The sequence below is a fragment of the Podarcis muralis genome, chromosome 16, assembly GCF_964188315.1.
Source record: "Podarcis muralis chromosome 16, rPodMur119.hap1.1, whole genome shotgun sequence".
Classification (NCBI taxonomy): domain Eukaryota; kingdom Metazoa; phylum Chordata; class Lepidosauria; order Squamata; family Lacertidae; genus Podarcis; species Podarcis muralis.
Window position 1 is genome coordinate 42197903 of NC_135670.1, and position 21579 is coordinate 42219481.

A 21579-nucleotide genomic window follows, 5' to 3' on the forward strand; every position below is an offset into this window, starting at 1 on the left:
CTTCCTTTTGCTACGGACATACCCATAAAAGCCTTTTTTGTTGCTTTTAACCTCTCTAGCAAGCCTGAGTTCATTCTGTGCTTTAGCTTCCCTGACTTTGTGTCTACACGTGCTGGCTATTTGTTTGAATTCCTCTTTGGTGGTTTCCCCCCTTTTCCATTTTTTGTACACATCCTTTTTTAATCTTAACTCAGTTAAAAGTTCTTTAGATAGCCACCCTGGCTTCTTTAGGCACCTTCCATGTTTCCGTCTCATTGGTATTGCCTGACGTTGTGCTTTTACTATCTCCCTCTTAACAAACTCCCAGCCATCATGAACTCCCTTTCCTTTTAGTATTACTGTCCATGGGATTTCACCCAGCACTTCCCTAAGTTTTATGAAGTCGGCTTTCTTAAAGTCAAGAAATTGAGTCCTAGTATGCTTGGCTGCTCCTTTCCGCTGTATAGTAAACTTCAGAAGAGCATGATCACTCGTGCCTAATGATCCTTCCACTTCTACCCCACTAACCAGGTCATCAACATTGGTTAGGACCAGATCTAAAATGGCTGTTCCTCTTGTTGCTTCTCCCACTTTCTGGACAATGAAGTTGTCTGCAAGGCCAGTGAGGAATCTGTTTGACCTTATGCTCTTGGCAGAGTTTGACATCCAACAAATATCCGGGTAATTGAAGTCCCCCATTACTACTATCTCCCTTCCTTTTGCATGCTTGGCCATCTGTTCCAGGAAGGCATCATCTATGTCCTCCGTTTGGCTTGGGGATCTATAGTAAACTCCCACAATGAGGTCTCTGTTATTCTTCTCTCCCTTAATTTTGACCCAAATGCTCTCACTTTGGCTTTGAGATTCTAAATCTTGGATCTCTTCACAGGTATACACATCCCTGACATATAACGCCACTCCTCCCCCTTTCTTGTCTGGTCTGTTTCTCTTAAATAGATTGTATCCCTCCATTATTACATTCCAATCATGGGACTTATCCCACCAGGTTTCAGTGATGCCTATTATGTCATATTTAGTTTGCTGTACCAAGAGCTCAAGCTCATCTTGTTTATTTCCCATGCTTTGCGCATTAGTGTACAGACATTGAAGTCCATTAATCATTCCCCCGTGTCTCTTATTTAAGGATTTTTTCCTCCCACCACTAGGTCTGCATGCTGTTTGCTCCATTTGGTCTATGACATTTGGATGATCATCTTCATCAATTGATAGACTCCTACCTTCAGGAGCACTGTCTCCCTCCCCCACATTAGTCAGTTTAAAGCCCTCCTGATGAGGTTTCTGAGATTTTTGGCAAAAACATTCCTCCCAACCGTTGTGAGGTGCAGCCCATCGCTTGCCAGAAGTCCATCTTCAAGAAACTGCAGTCCGTGATCTAAGAATCCAAACCGCTCCTGTTTACACCATTTGCGAAGCCAGCTGTTCACTTCCACTATTTTCCCCTCTCTCCCTGGGCCACGTCGTTCAACTGGGAGGACAGATGAGATGACAATTTGTGCATTTAGTTGCTTCAATTTCCTGCCGAGAGCCTCGTAGTCTCTTTTGATCTTCTGGAGGCTATTGCTTGCAGTGTCATTGGTTCCCACATGAACCAAGAGGAAGGGGTATTTGTCAGTGGGTTTTATGATTCCTTGCAGTCGTTCAGTTACATCTTGGATCTTAGCCCCGGGGAGACAGCACACTTCCCGAGACATCTTGTCAGGCCCACAGATCACTGCTTCTGTTCCCCTCAGTAGGGAATCCCCTATCACCACTACACGCCTCCTCTTAGGTCTGGTCGGGGTTCTTCTGTGAGCTGTCCGTTCCAAGGTCGCCTGCACATTCCCTGAGGACTGACTTTGCTGCTCGTCTTCATATACTTAACCTGAGGTACCACTGTACAAATATTAGAAAATTTGCAAGCTCTGTTTTTTCTGTACAGTGCTACCTCTGGATACGAACGGGATCCGTTCTGGAGCCCCGTTTGCATCCTGAAGTAAACGTAAGATGTGACTGCGCATCTGCACGTGCACGGGTCATGTTTCGTCGCTTCCGCACATGCGCGTGATGTCATTTTGAGTGTCTGTGCATGCACGAGCAGCGAAACCCAGAAGTAACGCACTCTGTTACTTCTGGGTCACCACGGAGCGCAACCCAAAAATACTTAACTTGAAGCTACTTCAACCCGAGGTATGACTGTATTATAATACATGTATATGCTATGAACGTTACATAATACATTATACAGTTACAGTTACAGATACAAATATTGATTTATTGATTTTGGGGTGACCTTTTTAAAAAGATTTGGAAATGACAGTTCATTCCTTTGTTTTTAGGCAAAAGTTCATCTAACTAAGCTGCAGGAACATTTGGTTGTAAAAAAAGATATAGCCCTATTCGGCATAGATAGGATTTCTTCACACGGCACAATGCCGACCTATGTAACTCATTCCTACAGGAGGCATTGGGCAGTGGTGGCTACCAATTTTGATGGTGGATGGCTTTAAAAGAGAATACACACACACACACACACACACACACTGGTACCTTGGGTTACATACGCTTCAGGTTAAGACTCCGCTAACCCAGAAATAATGCTTCAGGTTAAGAACTTTTCTTCATGATAAGAACAGAAATCGTGCTCCGGCGGCGCGGCAGCAGGAGGAGGCCCCATTAGCTAAAGTGGTGCTTCAGGTTAAGAACAGTTTCAGGTTAAGAACAGACCTCCGGAATGAATTAAGTACTTAACCTGAGGTACCACTGTATGTATGTTTGTGTGCATGTGTGTGTGTGTGTGTGTGTGTGTGTGTGTATATATATATAATTTGCTTTATTAATTTCTACAAAAAAACAAACATACAACAAATAAATAAAAACCCTTTAACACAATACATCTAAATATAATAATTTCCTAATACATATCTTCTATAATGACTTCCCATGACAAATTCATGAAGCATAAGACTATCAATGGAGGCTGTAATCCGTTTCTAAAGTTATTTAATAAATAAAGCAGCTCTCCCCAGGGAGGCTTGCATGGCACCTTTATTACATATTTTTAGGTGCCCGGCAAAAACATTTCTCTTCTCCCAGACCTTTGGCTAATTAAACCATCTATGTGCTTTTAGGGGGAGTGTTATTGTGTTTATGTGTTACTATAGAATCATAGAATTGTAGAGCTGGGAGGGGCTAAATTAAGCATGTCTGTGTTTTTATATTGTAAACTGCCCTGTGATTCTCAGATGAAGGGTGGTATACAAATTTAACGTATAAATAAATATAAATAAAACAGGTGGAGCCTGCTGTGTGGAAACACAGGATCAAGTCTTCTTGGTAATGACCAGATCTTTTTTTCAGCCGGAACTCACCAGAACTCAGTTCCAACCATATGTCAGGAGTGCTCTGATGGTGTTTCCTGCTTGGCAGGGGGTTGGACTCGATGGCCCTTGTGGTCTATTCCAACTCTATGATTCTATGATTCCAGCAACACTCAAGTGGGCACAATTACCATTATAAGAGAACAAGGGAGGTGTTTGTGGTGAGTTCTGGCACCTCTTTTTCTAGAAAATTAACACTGGTAATGACACCCTGGCTACAGAATTCCCTCCTGCTGGAGGTGTGGAGGACCCCTTTTTGCTACGGGGCCTTCTGGTGTCAAGTAAAGACTTCTCTTTTCATCCAGGCTTCTGCAGAAAATTAATGTTGCAAGTCAGGGTGATTATGAGGACCACAGCAGTGCGCTTCACACACATACACACACACACACATACTTTTAGTCAGCTTCTTCCTATAAGTCAAGGAATGCATCTTCGCTTTTTTCCATCCATAATATCCCACAGAGGTATCACTATCAAGAAACAATCTATTCCTTTCCTTTTCCATTTAGCTCCCATAAAGAGGCCCTTACTGACCATCAAGGAACACCCTCCAATCATTTTGTTGGTGGCAACACTCCTTTGTTCAATCCCCAAACTCTGGCCAAGCATTGCTTCCCTGTTCGCTGTTACCTGCAGCAGCCACTCCAACCAATGGGCAGAGGGGTGGGAAGGGAAGAGGGTCTGCAGAGCCTCTCCTTCCCTTCTGCTGCAAGAGAATAAACTTTGGGCTCCTCTTGTCCTTGAAATCTTCCCATTCCAGCAGATCATCACAATTACTCTGCGGCTAATAAATATTTTTGCTTCCCTCCTCCCTCCCCAACCACTCTCCTTTTGCATCGAGACTGTAAAAGATTAAGGGCAGGGACTGTTTTATCAGTGGCATTTGTAAACTATCTTGGGAAACTTTTTTGGCTGAAGAGCAGGATTGAAATTGAGTTAAATAGTAGGCCTCTGGACTGTTACACGGCATCGCACCTGCCCAGCCACTGGTGCTCAGGCAGCCCCTCTGCCTGCAGCCTGCAAAAATGTGTCCCAGGGGAGCACAGGAGACAAGCGGGTGACCTTTTCCTGCTGACGCTTTGGAAATCTGGCCTCCCCGGATCCTTCTTGCAGCCACCTGGCAGAGCTGGGCAGCTCACATACCTCTGTGTTAAAGTCACTCTACTGTACATCACACAGGGAGGGGAAGGCATGGCAAAGGACACCCCCCCTGCACTAGGGGGGGCACTGCTGCTAATATTGGGTGGTGCAGACTTTGCCAACTCCTGCTGGGGAAGAACAGCTTTGGTGTCTCTAAAAGCTCCACAACACCCCTTCGTCTATAGAAGGCAACATCTCCAGGGTGGAAGGGGCAGAGTCTGGATAGTTGCTACTAAAAAATTAGATGGGAGGGGGTCTGCACATTTTTTCCAGAAAAAAATGGAGTTTTTATTTGGAGTTCTTGAACTAGGATGGCCAGACATGCACTTTTGAGAGGCAATGTGATGCGACTTCCGGTCGATCGCGGAGCAAAAAGCAAGCAGGAATACTCTCGGAGAGAAATTCCGAGCTTTTGGGAGGAAAAAAGGGGTGCTGCAAGGGCGCCGCAGCCCCCAATTCCCCCTTGGAGGAAAATCCAGGGGGCCAGGTTCCCGGCAAAGCCGTTTTGTGGACCACCCGTCCGTCAGGTAGCCCTTAAAAGGGGTGAAGAGTACGGCGGAGTGAAGAAGCAGGCTAAGGGAAGCCATTTTCTACCCTCCGAAAGCGCAGCCCCAGGCTTGCACGGAAAAGCGATCGATTCTCAATCAATAAGAACTTCGGACCTAAATTGAGGTATTTAACAAAAATTTTAATTGGGAAAGGATTCGGAACAGATGAAGTGAAGAAAAAGGAGGTCAGCTTCATCTGAAATCGAACTTATACGCAAAGGGAATTCGCAGAACGCAGGAGAGTGGAGTGTGAGTTACCGCAAGCGGTTTTTCTTCTGTTTTTATAATATTTGGACATATACTTAAATAATAAGGATATTGAGAGCAAAGGAGGAGTGGAAAGATACTGTTTAATATAGTTTGAAGTCTTTTTGGTGAAACGGATGAGACCGTGGGAAAAGGATCGCTAGGAGTTTTTTAGTTTTGGTTTTAAAAGTAACTGCGCAACAGGATTGTAAGTTTTTCTTCTCCATTTTTATTTTGTCAAAAAACTTTTCTGGCAGCAACTGGTGGTAAAAAGAGTTAAAGAAAGAACTGACTGGCTGAAAAAGAATCGAAATTTCAAACAGAAATGCTAAATAAAGATTACAAAATTTTATCAAAGATGTATAAACTGCTGCTATAATGGTATACTAAAGGTGAAGAAGTTAAATCGGTTATGATACATTGGGCCAGAGATTTTGGATACAATATACAGCTAAATGAATGGATAAAATTGTGGAATGAAAGGTTAAAATTTATGGCCTGTACTGCGATAAAGGAAAATGTTATTGTCAGAGCTGCCCTAGGTCCCAGCTCACAAAGGACCAACGCCAGTTCGTTGTTATATAAAACAGTCTTTACTGAAGCTCAGTTTCGCTTTCACAGCCGCGGCGCGCAGCTCTACGTCTCAAACTCTAGACCGCCGAAGCTCCGTCTGAATCTCCTCCCCCCAGACACCAGTTTAAGACTCTAGCCTTGCTCCACCTCTTCCTCTGCTCTCTTCTCCTCTGGGCCCGCCTGTCCGCTGGGGTCTCGCCTCTCCTAGACTCTTCTGACGCTGAGTCTCCTGAGTCCTCCCCCTCCCTCCGGCGGGCTTTAGGACCTGGTTCCCAATCCGGGTTTCCTGCTGTGCCGCGCGCCTGTACATTCGAACTTGGCACGCGCGCCCAGCTGGCCACCTTCCTCCTGACCGTTACACTGCTCCTGTCACTGCTTCCCCCTTCGGGGAGGCTAGCTGCACCTGGCTCTCCCTCCGTTCCCTCACTCTGCGATGGAGGCGTGGCCACCCCTGACTCATCCTCTCTCCCTGCTGGAGGAGAAGCTGGCCCTGATACATGTGACTCTTCCCCCTCACTACGCTCTGGTGGAGGATCTGGTCCTGCTCTCCCGCTGCTGCTTTGGGAGTCCCCGCTGGCCCCTTGCTTCTGGTGTGTCCCCCCTGGGACCCCCCCTTGCCCTGGCCATCGACGCCCCCCTCTGGGAATCTTCTGATTCGCTGGAGAGACTCATGGAATCTCTCGGGCCACTTTCATACTCCCCTACGCTGCCCTCAGATTCTTCCCCTTCGCTCTCCGTTTCCTCTCTCCCCTGTGCCTCTGCTCCTGAACCCCTGACAGTTATGAAAATGATATATAGGTGGTATATCACCCCTGTAAAGTTAGCAAAAATGTATAAAATGTGTAATAAGTGTTGGAAATGTAAAGAAAAAGAAGGAACTTTTTACCATATGTGGTGGGAATGTAAGAAGGTGAAGGGTTTCTGGGAAATGATATATAATGAATTGAAAAAGATGTTGAAATATACATTTGTTAAGAAACCAGAGGCATTTTTGTTAGGAATGGTAGGAAATGAAATAAATAGAAAGGATTGTAAACTTTTTCAATATGCAATAACAGCGGCAAGAATATTACTGGCCCAAAAATGGAAACAAGAAGAATTACTGACGATGGAAGAATGGAGAATGAAGTTCATGGACTATGCAGAACTTGATAAATTAACAGGAAAGATCCGAAATCTACGGGATCACAGGTTCACTGAGGACTGGAGTAAATTTACAGATTATTTGAAAAGTATATGCGATGAGCAAATAACGCTTGTGGGTTTGCAAGAAGCTCTGTGAAAATATCTGGAGTATTGTAAAAAAGGGAATAGGGAGGGGAAAGGTTTGATAAAAGGCAATATTAAATTAGGAAATGCGTAAAGAAAGAATCAAAACGTAAGATTCGCAGGAGAACTGAGGGAAGTCTAAAAAAATATATTTGTGATAAAAAAAATTGGTATGGTTTTATAAATTTGTATTGGAAAAGCAATTAATTTTTTTTTAAAAAAAGAGAGAGGCAATGTGATGCAATGTTTAGTGTGTCAAACTAGGAGCTGGGAGAGAACAGGGTTCAAATCCACACTCTGCTATGAAGCTCACTGGCTGATCATGGACTAGTCACTGCCTGCCAGCCTAACCTACCTCACAGGGAATTAAATGAGGGGTGAGAAAACAGTGGTGGACCTTGGCGCTTGCTGTAGCACCCTAGAAGCTCCACACCCAGTATGACTGAACTAGTTGCACTCCCCTAGATCTGCCTTTGGGAAGTAGCATGTACCTTGGAAGAAAAGGTGGGATATAAATTTAACAAACAAACAAACAAAGCACACTGGGCTTGGACCAGGCAGCACTCCAGACAGAAGACTCCTTCAAATAGAGGGTTATCCTCTGTAAAGTAGAACACAAGCACACAATCAGAACTAGGAGTGGGAGAGGTATTCAATTCAGTTCACATTAAAGGTGAACTCAGTGGCAGAGGAAGGTGGGTGTGGGGGGTGCGCTCCACCCCGGGTGTCATACCTGAGGGAGGTGACATCGCTGCGGGTGGCACCCCCCTGGGACACTTGCTCAGGACACTCACCACCAGTGGCACTGCCCCTTGGGGACACTTGCCACGTGCGCCACCGCCTCTGTGCTCGCCGTGCCACACACCCCCGGGATCACCATGGGCACCGGAACCCCCGTGGGTGGATCACCCCGCCCATGGGTGCACCGCTCCAGGTGCCAGAGCAGCTAGCTCTGCCTCTGGGTGAACTTACCAAATGTGCACTTCTCCAAAATACACAGAAACTGAAACCCATTCTTAAAAATCCATACTTCTCTGAATTTTGCAATGTTATTCAGCCAAGGCACATGCACAAAAATGCATAGATAGGAGTGAAGTGTGCATAAATATACATATATTCCTAAAAACAGCATCCAAAAATTCATAATATTAGGGGAAATTGTTCTGCAAAAAAAAAAGGGGGGGGGTACCTTGGGCAAAATTGCATACAGGCCATTAGCAAAAGGTAGAAGAATCTGAAATGTGAATTGATGAATTTTCATTGACTTTTTAAAAATGCTGTGAAAATGTGGAGAACTGGGGGCTTCCGGGTTAGCGCCATCGTCTAATGGCGGATTCCCTCCGAGCTCCGGAGGGAATCTGCTCAGCAGGGGTCGGGTCCTGCCACGCCGGCGACGCGGGGACCCTTAAAAACCACAGGCGCAGAAGCCTGTGGACGTGGTGACTCGGTGGGCACCATTTGCGCCCCCCCGACCCGCGAAGGAGCCTTTTTAAAGGCTACGAAACGGGGGACAGGGAGTGGCGCAGTGCTGAGAGTCCTCTGCTTCCCCTGCCGAGTGAAGCCGCATGCCATGGACGGAGAGCGCTGTCTTCTTCCTTTGAACATTTGGATTAAAAGCAACAACCCGTGAGTAATACGGAAATTGGACTTAAAAGAAAATTTTTCTATTTTGAATCTGGCACGATCGGGGAAGACACAAAAAGGAAGTCCGTCTCCCTGCCTTGTAAACAACTTAAAGCAAGGACTAGATAACTAAGGTTGAGAGAACAGCCTTTTCTTTATTGGATAAAGTTATTAATTTCACGACTGGAAAGTACAAGTAAATTTGCTGGAGGATAAGAGTCGATTTTGAGAGCTGAAGTGCAACCCCCCCGGGAACCGGGAGTGATCCTGTTGAAGAGATACAAAAGATTTTGACAGCTGTCAAAGTAGCTGTCAAAGTTGGGGAATAAAAAGAGAACATTGTTTCTGGTGCCTTTGCTGGTTAGATCTGATACAATTTGGATATAATCGTTGAAAACAAGGAATAACAAGTTAGTCTGACTTTTGGGTTAGAACTGGAAAGATACTAAGTAACTATAATCCCTCTAGAGGGAGTTTGGGACACTGCAAGAATGGCTGTAAGTGGAAAAGTACTCACGGAGTTGAACAGGACTTTTTATCTCCTGGGAAAGCTTCAACAACAAAGCATTATTTTGACTACAGAGGTCTCTACACTGAAGGAGACAATAAACATATCTATTGAAAATGGAAAGGACTTAACTCAAGTTGTTGTTTCTGAACCAAAAGCCCCTGTAGTGGAACTAGAAGTTTTTGCAGCTGAGTATGAAAAGAAACCTGAGAAATGTGATGAAAGGGAACAAGAGACACATGAGGATCTGGAAGGGAAGGAAGGAGAAGCCATATCGCCGCAGAAGATCAAGGAAGGCCAAAGGCCTGTTAGGAAGGACATAAAGGAAAACAAGAATTGGATTATGAAAATTTGGTTTGATTTGGACAATGAGGATTGGAGAGATCTCCTGGTGTGGAGATCTGAAGACCTATGGATTACAAAGTTGAGCAAGATGGAAGTTGGAACATCTGGGACATTCAGACTTAAAAGAATTAAGAAACAAGGCTTGAGTTCTACTTTTAAATATAGAGGTCTGGATGGAAGAAAAATGGACATTTTCGAGACAGAGCTTCTCCGAGATTTGGTGCTTGATATAAAGGACTACCAAAAAAACCGGCAAAGAGGAACTGAGAGAGAATTAAGGGCCTCAGATGTGAGGTCTCCAGGCTGATAGTAGGCAGACTGATGGACATTGGGGATCGAAACCGGGAAAGGGGGGATGGTCTTTTTTCTTTATTTTGTCTTGTTATGAGTATAAAAAAGGGGAAGTCGTGGAAGGGAATTGGGTCAACCTTAGAAAAAGATTCTAATGCTTAAAGACTGTGGATTATAAAGGAAAAGTGGCTTTATAAAATGAACTAAATTGAATAACGGGCTAAATATAAATAAGGTCAGAAATTTGAGACAAGAACTTGTTGAATTAAACAAATGGAAATGGAATACAAGAAGGGGAGGTGTGGGGAAGTCCAGAAAATATGTTATTGAAAGTAAGGCTTAAATGTAAATGTTTGCTTTTTTCTTTTTTTCTTTTTTTTTGGATTTTTAGGAAATTTCAATAAATATGATATTAAAAAAAATATGAAAATGTGGAGAACTGAACTTATGCCTAGAAAAATGAAAAACAGAAGAAGAAGAGGAGGAGGAGTTTGGATTTGATATCCCGCCTTTCACTCCCCTTCAGGAGTCTCAAAGTGGCTAACATTCTCCTTTCCCTTCCTCCCCCACAACAAACACTCTGTGAGGTGAGTGGGGCTGAGAGACTCCAGAGAAGTGTGACTGGCCCAAGGTCACCCAGCAGCTGCATGTGGAGACTACCGCTCTTAACCACTACACCAAACTGAGGAACCAAAATTGGCATATTTGCCTCTCTCTCTAATCAGAAGCCCTCAAGCAATGCTGATTGCAGGCAAGTCCCTCACCTGTGTGCATAGCAGCAGTTTGGGGGTAAGAGGAACATCAGCGCCAGCTCTTGAGGTCACAGAATCACCGAGCAAGAGAAGCCCACAGGCCAAGAAACACAATGAACCATTCCTGCATGAAGCTAAAGGCTGTTCACGCGGATCCTTTGATTTGTACAGGTACTGGGCCTCCCTCCACAGAATGCCAAGGCATCAACCCTGCGCTGCCTCATTTAAAAAAGTCATGCTCTGGTTGCCTTCTAGACAGCTAGAGCTGAGAACCGCCCAGATATTTTCTATATGTCCTTATAGACTTATCCGGGCAAAGTCCATCCTGAAGCAGGCCTGATTTTATCAAGGTTCATGGGAAGGGGGCCCAGGAAGAATGGAATCAAAACGGTCACCATTCTCTGCCTCTCTCTCATTCTCTATCACACAAATGCCACATGCATCCCGAATCAGCAAGTGTCTTGCAAAATACTTAAGTCAGTTCCAAACATCCTGCACACTTCAGAACCACAACGAAAGGATAATTAAATGCCATCAAAATTGTGATGTTATGTGATATTATGACAAATATAGCTCACACAGTTCTAGTGTTCATGCTCACAGAATTATAGAATGGGAGAGTTGGAACGGACCCCAAGGGTCATCTAACCCAAACCCCTGCAAATGCAGGAATTGCTTCTTCACACAGTGCATAGTCAAAGTATGCAGCTCACCACCACTTCCTGTGTTAAAAGGGGTGTAAGGGAGAAGATGCAGAATTTTAAGAGGCAATTCAAATCATTCAGAGGTGTTCAGAGGTTCAGAGGCATTTGTATTTAGCGGGAAAGGAGGGGCTTTAAAAGTTGGTATTCTTTTCACAGGCATCTTCTAGAGCTGAAAGGGTATTAAAGGAAGGTTTTGCACATAAACAAAAAGAGGTTAAACACACCTTTGAAAGCTCTTGTAAAAGTTGGATAAATGTCTAAAACACTTCTTCCTAATTAGAAAGTACATCTGGCTCATAAGGATCAGTTTGTGCTATATCCAATTCAACCCACCTGTCAGTAGCAGCCTAAAAGTGTCCAAAGAGAGCAGCAAGGTGTGAGCGAAGAAAACAAGCTGCCCTCTCTGCTGAAGAGCCTGTCCCAAGGTGCTAGTTCCCATTCTACTTGCTGCAAGTCCAAAGGTGAACCCATGGCGTACGGGTTCATATCTGCATGCACTTTATGATCTAAGAAGGCAGAGGACCTTCTCAGTAGTGGCACCCACCCTGTGGAACGCCCTTCTATCAGATATCAAGGAGATAAGCCTTATACAATCTTTAGAAGACATCTGAAGGCAGTCCTCTATAGGGAAGTTTTTAATGTTTAATGTTTAGTTATGTTTTTGTATACAGGACTGCCTTCAGATGTCTTCTAAAGGTTGTATAATTAATTATCTCCTTGATATCTGAAAGAAGGGCGTTCCACAGGGTGGGTGCCATGGACTGCAAGAAGATCAAACCTATCCATTCTTAAGGAAATCAGCCCTGAGTGCTCAATGGAAGGACAGATCCTGAAGCTGAGGCTCCAGTTCTTTGGCCACCTCATGAGAAGAGAAGACTCCTTGGAAAAGACCCTGAAGTTGGGAAAGATTGAGGACACAAGGAGAAGGGGACGACAGAGGACGAGATGGTTGGATAGTGTTCTCGAAGCTACAAACATGAGTTTGACCAAACTGCAGGAGGCAGTGGGAGACAGGAGTGCCTGGCGTTCTCTGGTCCATGGGGTCATGAAGAGTCGGACACGACTAAATGACTAAACAACAACAAATGTTTTTATATATGCTTGAAGCCTTCCAGAGTGGCTAGAGCAACCCATTCAGAACTGGGGGTAGAAATAATAACATGCTCATCCTCATCATGATCATCATCACCATCATCACTGGAACCTGCTGGATCAGGCCAATGGCCAACAGTGGACAACCAGATCCCCCAATAGGAAACTCACAAACAGGACCTGAGCACAAGATCCCTCTTCCTTCCTGTGGCTTCCAGCAACTGACATTCAGAAGCATTTACTGCCTCTGAACATAGAGGCAGGGCAGAGCCATCTTGGCTAATAGCCAATGATAGCCATATCCTCTATGAATTGTAAGAATTTAAAAAAATACTGCTAGATAAAAAGATCCTGTAGCTCAGCTATTGAATGGAGATGTTGTAAACCATTCTTTGAAGACCCTCTGTCTTGCCACTTTCAATTGTTGCCATCTTAGGGAGAAAAGAAGCTGCATTAGTAAGATCATTGGCTCCATTCATTTTAGCATAGTCTGCAACTGCCTTCCCCAACCTGATGTCTTCCATAAATTGTTGGTCTCCAACTCCCAATATCCCTGATCACTGGCCAGGTTCGTGGGGACTCATGGGAGTTGGAGTCGAACAGTATCTGGAGAACAGCAGTTTGGAAAAGGCTGCTCTACACCATGGGTAGGAAAACTAAGGCCCAGGAACCAGATTTGGCCCAATTGTCTTCTAAATCTGGCCCACAGACGGTCTGGGAATCAGCATGTTTTTACATGAGTAGAATGTATCCTTTTATTTAAATGCATCTCTGGTTATTTGTGGGGCATAGGAATTCATTCATTATTATTTTTTTCCAAAATATAGTCCGGCCCCCCACAAGGTCTGAGGGACAGTGGACCGGCCCCCTGCTGAAAAAGTTTGCTGACCCCTGCCACTGATTAGTAGAGCAGGAATCCCTGGAATGGTCATTCTGAAGATGCAATGCCATCACCCAAAATGCCCCATCTCTGGCCGATTGAAAAAGCACCTGCTGCAGGGATCATCTCTGGGATTGTCCAAAGATCTAGATCTATTCTGGACAGAAGCAGCCTAGGTTTCCTGCTTGAAACCCCTGAAGCTGTCAGTGCTGTTATAGAAGGGGGGAGGGTTATTGGGTTGCCTCTGCTTTTATTTTTATAATGTATTTTCTGTATTGTAATTTTATGTTGTAAACTGCCCTGAGATCCATGGGTGATATAAGAAAGAAAGAAAGAAAGAAAGAAAGAAAGGGCTGTCTCCCACTGATTCCCCACCTACCACTTTTAGTGCAGAAAGGGCATGGGGGAGGGTCTGCATTACCCTTTCCCGTCTGTCATTTGGAAGCTTCATCAGTCAGTCAGTTGGTTTAGTCCGTCAATTGATTGATTGCTTCTGGCTGGTGTAGATTCAGGTCTTCAAAACCAGCCTACCAAAACGCATGGTTGGGAGGCAGGGGAGAACATTCCCATTTCGTCTCAGGTGGTAAAACGGGTTGGGCTGCGCCTGCCTCGGGTAAGCCCAAAGCTGATCTCTGATCCCGGTGCCTCTACCAATTGTGGTACAATGGATATGTTGGGAATCTGAATACGTGCAGCTACTCACACAGAGTCAATTAAGGTTTGGCAGACAGCCAGAAGGCAATCTGAAGGAATAAGTCTGCCTGGTGATACAGAGGCATGGAGACAGCTCCATAATTGGTCAAGCTCTCTCAAGGGAGTGATAATTAATGGCCTACTAACTGGAATAGTTCAGTGTTCTGTGTATCAGTGTAGGAGTTGGAGGTTGGGAGTTGTGAGTCGTGTATGAGAGAGCAAGCTAATGATCCGTATTTTGTTCCTGTATATAAAGGTAAAGGTACCCCTGCCCGTCAGGGCCAGTCGTGACCGACTCTAGAGTTGCGCGCTCATCTCGCTCAAGAGGCCGGGAGCCGGCGCTGTCCGAAGACACTTAAGGGTCATGTGGCCAGCGTGACAAAGCTGCATCTGGCGAGCCAGCACCAGCGCCGCACACGAAAACGCCGTTTACCTTCCCGCTATAAAGTGGTCCCTATTTATCTACTTGCACTTAGGGGTGCTTTCGAACTGCTATGTTGGCAGGAGCTGGGACCGAACGACGGGAGCTCACCCCATCGCGGGGATTCGAACCGCCGACCTTACAATCAGCAAGTCCTAGGCACTGAGGTTTTACCCACAGCGCCACCCGCGTCCCGTTCCTGTATATAGTCCACTGTATATAATAAACACCTAACTACAAGTTCCTGGTTCCTGCTTCGTCTATCCTGTCTGCAGCCAAGTTGCCAATTGCTTCCGTGGATTCTGTGTTTACTTTGCTAGGTCTGGCTAAGGTCCTGCAACTAGTCAGAAAGTTGCGAAACACCAATAGGTTTTGCCAATAGGATATTGATCAGAAAGAGGGCATACTGGTGGTGGCACCACGCCTTTGGAATGCCCAGCTCAGTGGAGATTAAAAACTGCTCCACCAAAAGTATTTGCTTCCATGCAAGGATACACAGGCCAGCATTGAAACCTCCCAAAAAGGTCTCCATGAATGTAAAGCACTAGGCAGATAGAAGGGAGAGAGGCAGAGGAAATGGGTGCAATTCTGTTACTGATTCCTCAAGCTGCCAGACAGAACAACTTGACCCAGTCTCTCTTTCAATTTCCAGTCACAACAATGACAGGAAGACTGTGGCTTTGCTGCAATCTGAGCAGAAAACAAAATAACTAAAATAAAGTGGGGGAGAATTGGTTCTCCCCCATAGCACCCTCCCCCAACTCCTTTCTCTATGCTTCTGAAATTTTCCAGGGAACTTGACTAGATTTCTTTTCTTTCTTTCTTTCTTTTTATTAAAGATTTTCTTGTTTTACAGAAGTATGTGTAATGTCTCTCGTATTTTTTCCATGTAACATTTTTACAAATCAGTTTCATTTGTTGAGACATTTTTGGGGGGGGAGATGGGGGGATGTCACATTCAGGCAAATTGCGCACAAAGAAGAGCAATAAATCGTTCTTTTAAACACTCAAACTTTAATGGTACTTAGTACAAAAAGAAAATGCATCTCTTTGACTGAAATTTTGCAGGCTCTGCCCCCTCTGAACAAACTGCTATGCTGGAAAATTTCATCCAATTCTGCAAAAATACACACAAAAAATGAAAGGCTTCTCTTGATTTCCACCTTGCAGTAAATGAGGAAGACATCCAAGTTTTTGCCCCTGTCACCTGACTCAGGAAAGTGAGTTTGGAGGTAAATATCTTATCTTGTTTTGTCTGTTCTCCATCCCTCTGTCCCCAAAGGTCTCTTGCAGGAAGCTGTCTTATGCCCATCCAGTTCAGTATTGTCAACAACAGCAGCCTTTTGTTTGCCAGATGCTTTGGACTACAGCTGCTATAAGTCCCAACCAGCACAGCTTACTATCTTTAAGATATTAATCCACTGTCCTTGATTGCCATGTTGCTGAGCTAGACAGACCTAGAACAGCAGCTCCGATGTGCGTTTGAGTTAGTCATACCTGCGTCTTTGGCAAAATGTCCAAGGAGAAGAAAAGCATGTGCTATCCAGTGGCTCCACACATTGCCAAACTCAGTGCTATAGCATCACACAACCACAGAAAAGCCAGCGTATTTTGCCTCCACTTACCCCAAGCAGTCTACCCCCATTACCACCATTGCACCCTTTGTTGATCCAATCTGTGTGGCCCAGGGTAAAAATCACCCAGGGCTGCAGAGCTCAGCACATCTGCCAGGAAGGATCAGAAGCGCCTGAGACCCTGAAATTGGAGCCACCTGGACATGCCCTGGCTGGCTGGCTGGATTCCACAGGGATGGACTTTCAGGAGAAATCTGATCATTCCAGGGACTCCTAGCTATAGAAACTGCAGTCAGCTCATGCACCTTTTCCAGAAAGCAACCTGGACTGTCTTCTTGCAGATGGGTGACTAACAACCATGGAGAATTGCTGCCTACAAGTCAGCTTGATCAAAGTCTAGCCAGGGAGCAAATCAAAAGCAGATTTCCTTACCAGGAATCTGTGAAGAAAGACATGGTTTGCAGATCCTTCTTTCCTATGGGGCAGTCGTTCAGTGGCAGAGCATCTGCTTTGCATGCAGAAGGAAGGACTGCAGTTCAATCTCTGCCAGCTCCAGGTAGGATCCAGGGAAAATCCCTGCCTTAAACCCCATAGAAATCCAGGGTTTCAAGCAGAGGACATTCCCAGCCCCATCTGGAGCTGTCAGGGATTGAACTGGAGAGCTTCTGTGTGCAAAGCAGGTGCTCTAGCACTGAGCTATGGCCCCTCTCCCATAATACTTATACTGTTAAAGATGTTAAAGCTGTTAAAGATTATGAAGGGGCAACATGCTTTCAACACTTGGAAGACCATTATTTATTTGCCTTAACCCTGAACACCAGAGACTCTCTGAAATTTTGGTCAAGTCATTTTCCCAGTAGCCAAGCTGTCTCAAAAAGAGGCACGGGAAAGCTCAGGCCTGGAGGATTGTTCCCCAGGCTTGGCCCTTCCTCAGGCCCATCCCCTCCCCTGCTTCTGGCTGGCCGGAATGTCCCCTTGAGCTCTGATCATGCCTGGATGGATAATATTTATTTATTGCATTTATATCCCACTTTTTCCCTCCTAGGTGGCTTGTACCATTCCCCGCCTCCCCATTTTATCCTCATAACAACCATGCGAGGTAGGTTAGGCTGAGAGAAGCAAGGACTGGTCCAAGGTCACTCAGTGAGCTTCATGGTCAAGGGGGAGAATTTGAACCCTGGTCTCCTGGATCCTGGTCCAATACTCTAACCACTACACAACACTGCCTCTTATCACATTAATAAATAGGGGAGGGTGTTTATGTTTAGGAACCTTTGGCTTTTGAGTGGTTACCTAGTAGAGTCACCCTTTTTTTCCTATGGGCCCCACCAACACTGCTGGCATGCAGCCCTTTGGAGGGTGCCCTTTGGAAGGTGCCCATTGGGCTAAAAAAGGCTTCTGGCTCCTGCTTTAAAGGGCTTCCTATCTAACCCTGAGCAAAGCACATCTCCACATGCCCTACACCACGGTGGGTCCTTTCTGAAAAACAGGGAAAGCAGAGTAGGATCTCTTGAAGGAGACTCATAGGGTAGGACTCAAACTAATGGCTTCAAGTTACAAGAGAGGAGATTCTGAGTAAACATCAGAAAGACCTTCTGGTCAACAGCTGAACGATCTCCCTCAAGGAAGGAGAGGCTGTGGACCCTCCTTCCTTGGGGGTTTTTAATCAGAGGTTGGATGGCCACCTGGCATGGATGCTTTAGTTGAGATTCCTGCATTGCACCTAGTAAGGTGACCCTGGGGTCCCTTCCAACTCTACAATTCTATTATTCTAAGTCAGTGTAATGCTGTTAACATTCTCTCCAGTTTCTGTCTCAATAGGAGCAATGAGACAACTACGGAAAAAGTAGAAGCACAGAGTTGTAGAGTTGGAAGGAATCATAGGGGTCATCTAGTCCAACCCCCTGCAATGCAGGAATCTTTTGCCCAACATGGGGCTCCAACCCACAACTGTGAGATTTAGAGTCTCATGTTCTCATTTATTCCAACCCCCTGCAATGCAGTAATTACTGTATACTGTGCTTAAAATGAAATATGCCACTCAAAGCACAATGCCCATGAAATGACTTCACCCGCCACCCCCCTACCCACTTGGCTCCCTCCTTCAGGGTCATGGCCTCTTTGCCCCCTTGCCTTTCACATACATATACACAGGTGCATGCACCTAGATGAAGCTTTTCCCACCATTGCACCTCCATACCAGGAATAGCTTCACCTTTCAGTTTCTGACTTATGCAGCTGTTTGAAGCACAAGGGACCTTTTTTGCTCTCTCCATAAAATGGTTACAAATTTTCAGATTCTTAGTTTTCCTCACACCATGGATTTCCTGGTAGGGCCTTCTCCACACAAATCCATGGGCGTTTCCCTCTGCTGAGAGCTCTCTGTGTGAGTGGCGTTAAGCCAATGCAATTCTGGGCTCATCAATAGGAGTATAGCATCTAGATCAAGGGAAGTAATAGTGCCACTGTATTCTGCTCTGGTCAGACCTCACCTGGAGTACTGTGTCCAGTTCTGGGCACCACAGTTCAAGAAGGACACTGACAAACTGGAACGTGTCCAGAGGAGGGCAACCAAAATGGTCAAAGGCCTGGAAACGATGCCTTATGAGGAACGGCTAAGGGAGCTGGGCATGTTTAGCCTGGAGAAGAGGAGGTTAAGGGGTGATATGATAGCCATGTTCAAATATATAAAAGGATATCATATAGAGGAGGGAGAAAGGTTGTTTTCTGCTGCTCCAGAGAAGCGGACACGGAGCAATGGATCCAAACTACAAGAAAGAAGATTCCACCTAAACATTAGGAAGAACTTCCTGACAGTAAGACCTGTTCGACAGTGGAATTTGCTGCCAAGGAGTGTGGTGGAGTCTCCTTCTTTGGAGGTCTTTAAGCAGAGGCTTGACAACCATATGTCAGGAGTGCTCTGATGGTGTTTCCTGCTTGGCAGAGGGTTGGACTCGATGGCCCTTGTGGTCTATTCCAACTCTATGATTCTATGATTCGATGATTACAGTCCCCCCATTTGATTTCTTTAAAAGGAAACATTCCTTCATCCCACCAAGTTGGGCTTCTGGGATTTTTATTTTTATTTTATTTTCATAAGATAGATAGATAATATTTATTACGGCCATAGGCCCATACAGGTAAAAACAACACATAAGTGACATAAAATTTAAACATGGCTTGATTGTAAAACAACAACCTCAAAACAGTTTCCAAAAAAAGACAACTTAAAAATATCAATGAAAAGAACAATATTAACAACAATAATTTAAGACTTCCAAAAAGTTAAAGCAATGTTAACAATAAAAGCAGATTAAAACTTGCATCAGGATTTTTTCTTTTTCATTTTCACACTTTAGATCTTGCTCTCTCCATCTTTGTCAGTTCCTAGATTATGTATTTATTGCATTTCTATCCTTCTTCCCCCCCCCCAAGGAACTCCTCATTTAATCTCCACAACAACCCTGTGAGGTAGGTTAGGACTGAGAGAGTTCAGTGTGGCTGACCTTCAAGGTCACCCAGTGAGCTCCATGGCAATTTGAACCCTGGTGGCACTCTAAGCAACTACACCACACTGGCACACTTCTGAAAACGTCTTGGTTCCAGAAGGGGCCTCAATGCCACCTTTGCAAAAACAATCAATATTCAGAAAACAAATTTTCCATCCCTACCTAACAGGATGCTCCTAGTTTCATCAGTGCCTGGCAGCTCACTTCTGATGAATGGATAATTCAGAGAATCAATAAATGAACATTCCTGCCCACTTAAATCATGTCTTGCTCAACATATATGATCCTATGGTGTGCGCACACAGAGCCATATGCTGAAGGGATCAGCTCCAGCCATTTGATGGCCCCTCCAGGCCTTCTTCATACCTGGCTAAAAATAGCCCCTCACACCCAGCAAGCAGCACACTGAAAAAAAGACATTTTGTATCCCAAAGCAGCCCCCTGCCCAACTAATCCCCTTCCCAATCACTCCCCAAGAACCCACTCCCCAATTTCCTCCCCAACCAAACAAGCCCAGAGATTGTCTACCTTCTCTGTTTTCAGCACTGCCAGCAACAGGAGGGGGGCAATTTCTACACAAAGAGCCTCCCAGGCTCTAGGAGCAGCTACAGGTTCCTACCAAGCACAGGAAAAGCGGAGAGGAGGAGGGCAGAGGCTAAGAAGGGGGCCCCTCCCTTCCCTCCCACTGCAGATGAGAGCCAGCAGCTGAGTCGAGGGGACAGGTCATGGCTATAAATATGCCCAGGCATCAGGACTGGGGGATGGCTGAGTGACAGGGCCAGGAAGAGCCAGCCAGCCAGCTGACTGAGCCAAGCCCTTGCTCTCCTCCCCTCTGAGCACATCTCAAGGGTCAGCTTGATCCTCCAGGCCCGCACACAGCGAGCCCTTGCTCAAGCACCAAAAACAAGGATGACTCATTAAACAGAATGGAGTTCACTCATGAGTAAGCATGCAGATAATGAGACGTATGCAAACATACACAAGAGCACCACAAACTGACCCTCTACTATAGCTTATTGTACTTTCCAGAGTTTCCTTGTCCAAACTTATGATGGCCTAGCTAATGGAACATACTACTAAACCTTAGGTTGCGTAAATACAATCCTGGTTACAACACACACAACATAATAGGCTGTTTTTTACTATGTAACTTCTATTTCAAACACAATTCAACATATAATATCTCACAAAGTGTAATTCCATAGACCAACACATCATGCAAACAGAACATATCAAGAGAAATTAAAGTCCAATGAATGGTCAGGAGATAAAGTCCATTCGGTTCCTAAAGTGGCATATTGGCAATAACCACAATATGGTATGCTTATTTTATGATGTTCCACGTATCGCTGCTTTGAGGAGTCTAACATGCATTGTATGTAGATATCAGATCAGATGGAAAACTTGAAGGTATGGCACAACAAGGATTCTGGGATAATACCTTGTTTCGCCCAACCGGGCTTCGTCAGCCATGTATACTCTAAATTAAACAAACATGATGTACCTACAAACTATGTAACATAACATACAAATTACCGTATTTTTCACCCTATAGGACACACTTTTTCCCCTCCAAAAATGAAGGGGAAATGTGTGTGTGTCCTATGGGGCGAATGCAGGCTTTCGCTGAAGCCTGGAGAGCGAGAAGGGTCGGTGCGCCCAAGGCTTGCGGACAGCAGCCTGCAGCCCAAAACCCAGGGAGTGCTACTCCAGGGAGAGGTGGGCAGCTCTCCGCAAGCCTGGGGAGCCCGGCGGGAGTTCCGTTGCTTGGTCCCGGCTCCTGCCCACCTAGCAGTTCAAAAGCACATCAAAGTGCAAGTAGATAAATAGGTACCGCTCCTGCAGGAAGGTAAACGGCTGTCAGGGAACTGCCATCGGAGCTAGAGGCGGAGGGAAGGCTCCAGAGGGATGCCGGAGAGGGTCCCAGTAGGGAGAGAGGCAGCCCATCTGCGGGGGAAGGAAATCAGCGTAACACCAGTGGAGAAGGGGGGCAGATGGGGGGAATCGGAGAGGAGGCTCCAGGACTCCTCGCCGGAGACCAGTGGAGAGAGTACG

At 45.3% G+C, this 21579-nt stretch overlaps 1 protein-coding gene across 14 annotated transcripts in view; it reads right to left on the bottom strand.

The window, feature by feature from the left end:
• MYO18B (myosin XVIIIB) overlaps nt 1–21579 on the bottom strand; it is a 362275-nt gene that overhangs the window by 233185 nt on the left and 107511 nt on the right. For 2 of the 14 annotated variants that reach the window (XM_077920007.1, XM_077920006.1), the window contains exon 1: nt 20053–21044. The exons of the other annotated variants lie outside the window; for them this stretch is intronic. The gene's annotated coding sequence lies outside the window, so the exon portion shown is untranslated. Of the gene's footprint in view, nt 1–20052; nt 21045–21579 lie in introns of those variants that run through there. 14 annotated transcript variants of the gene reach the window in all.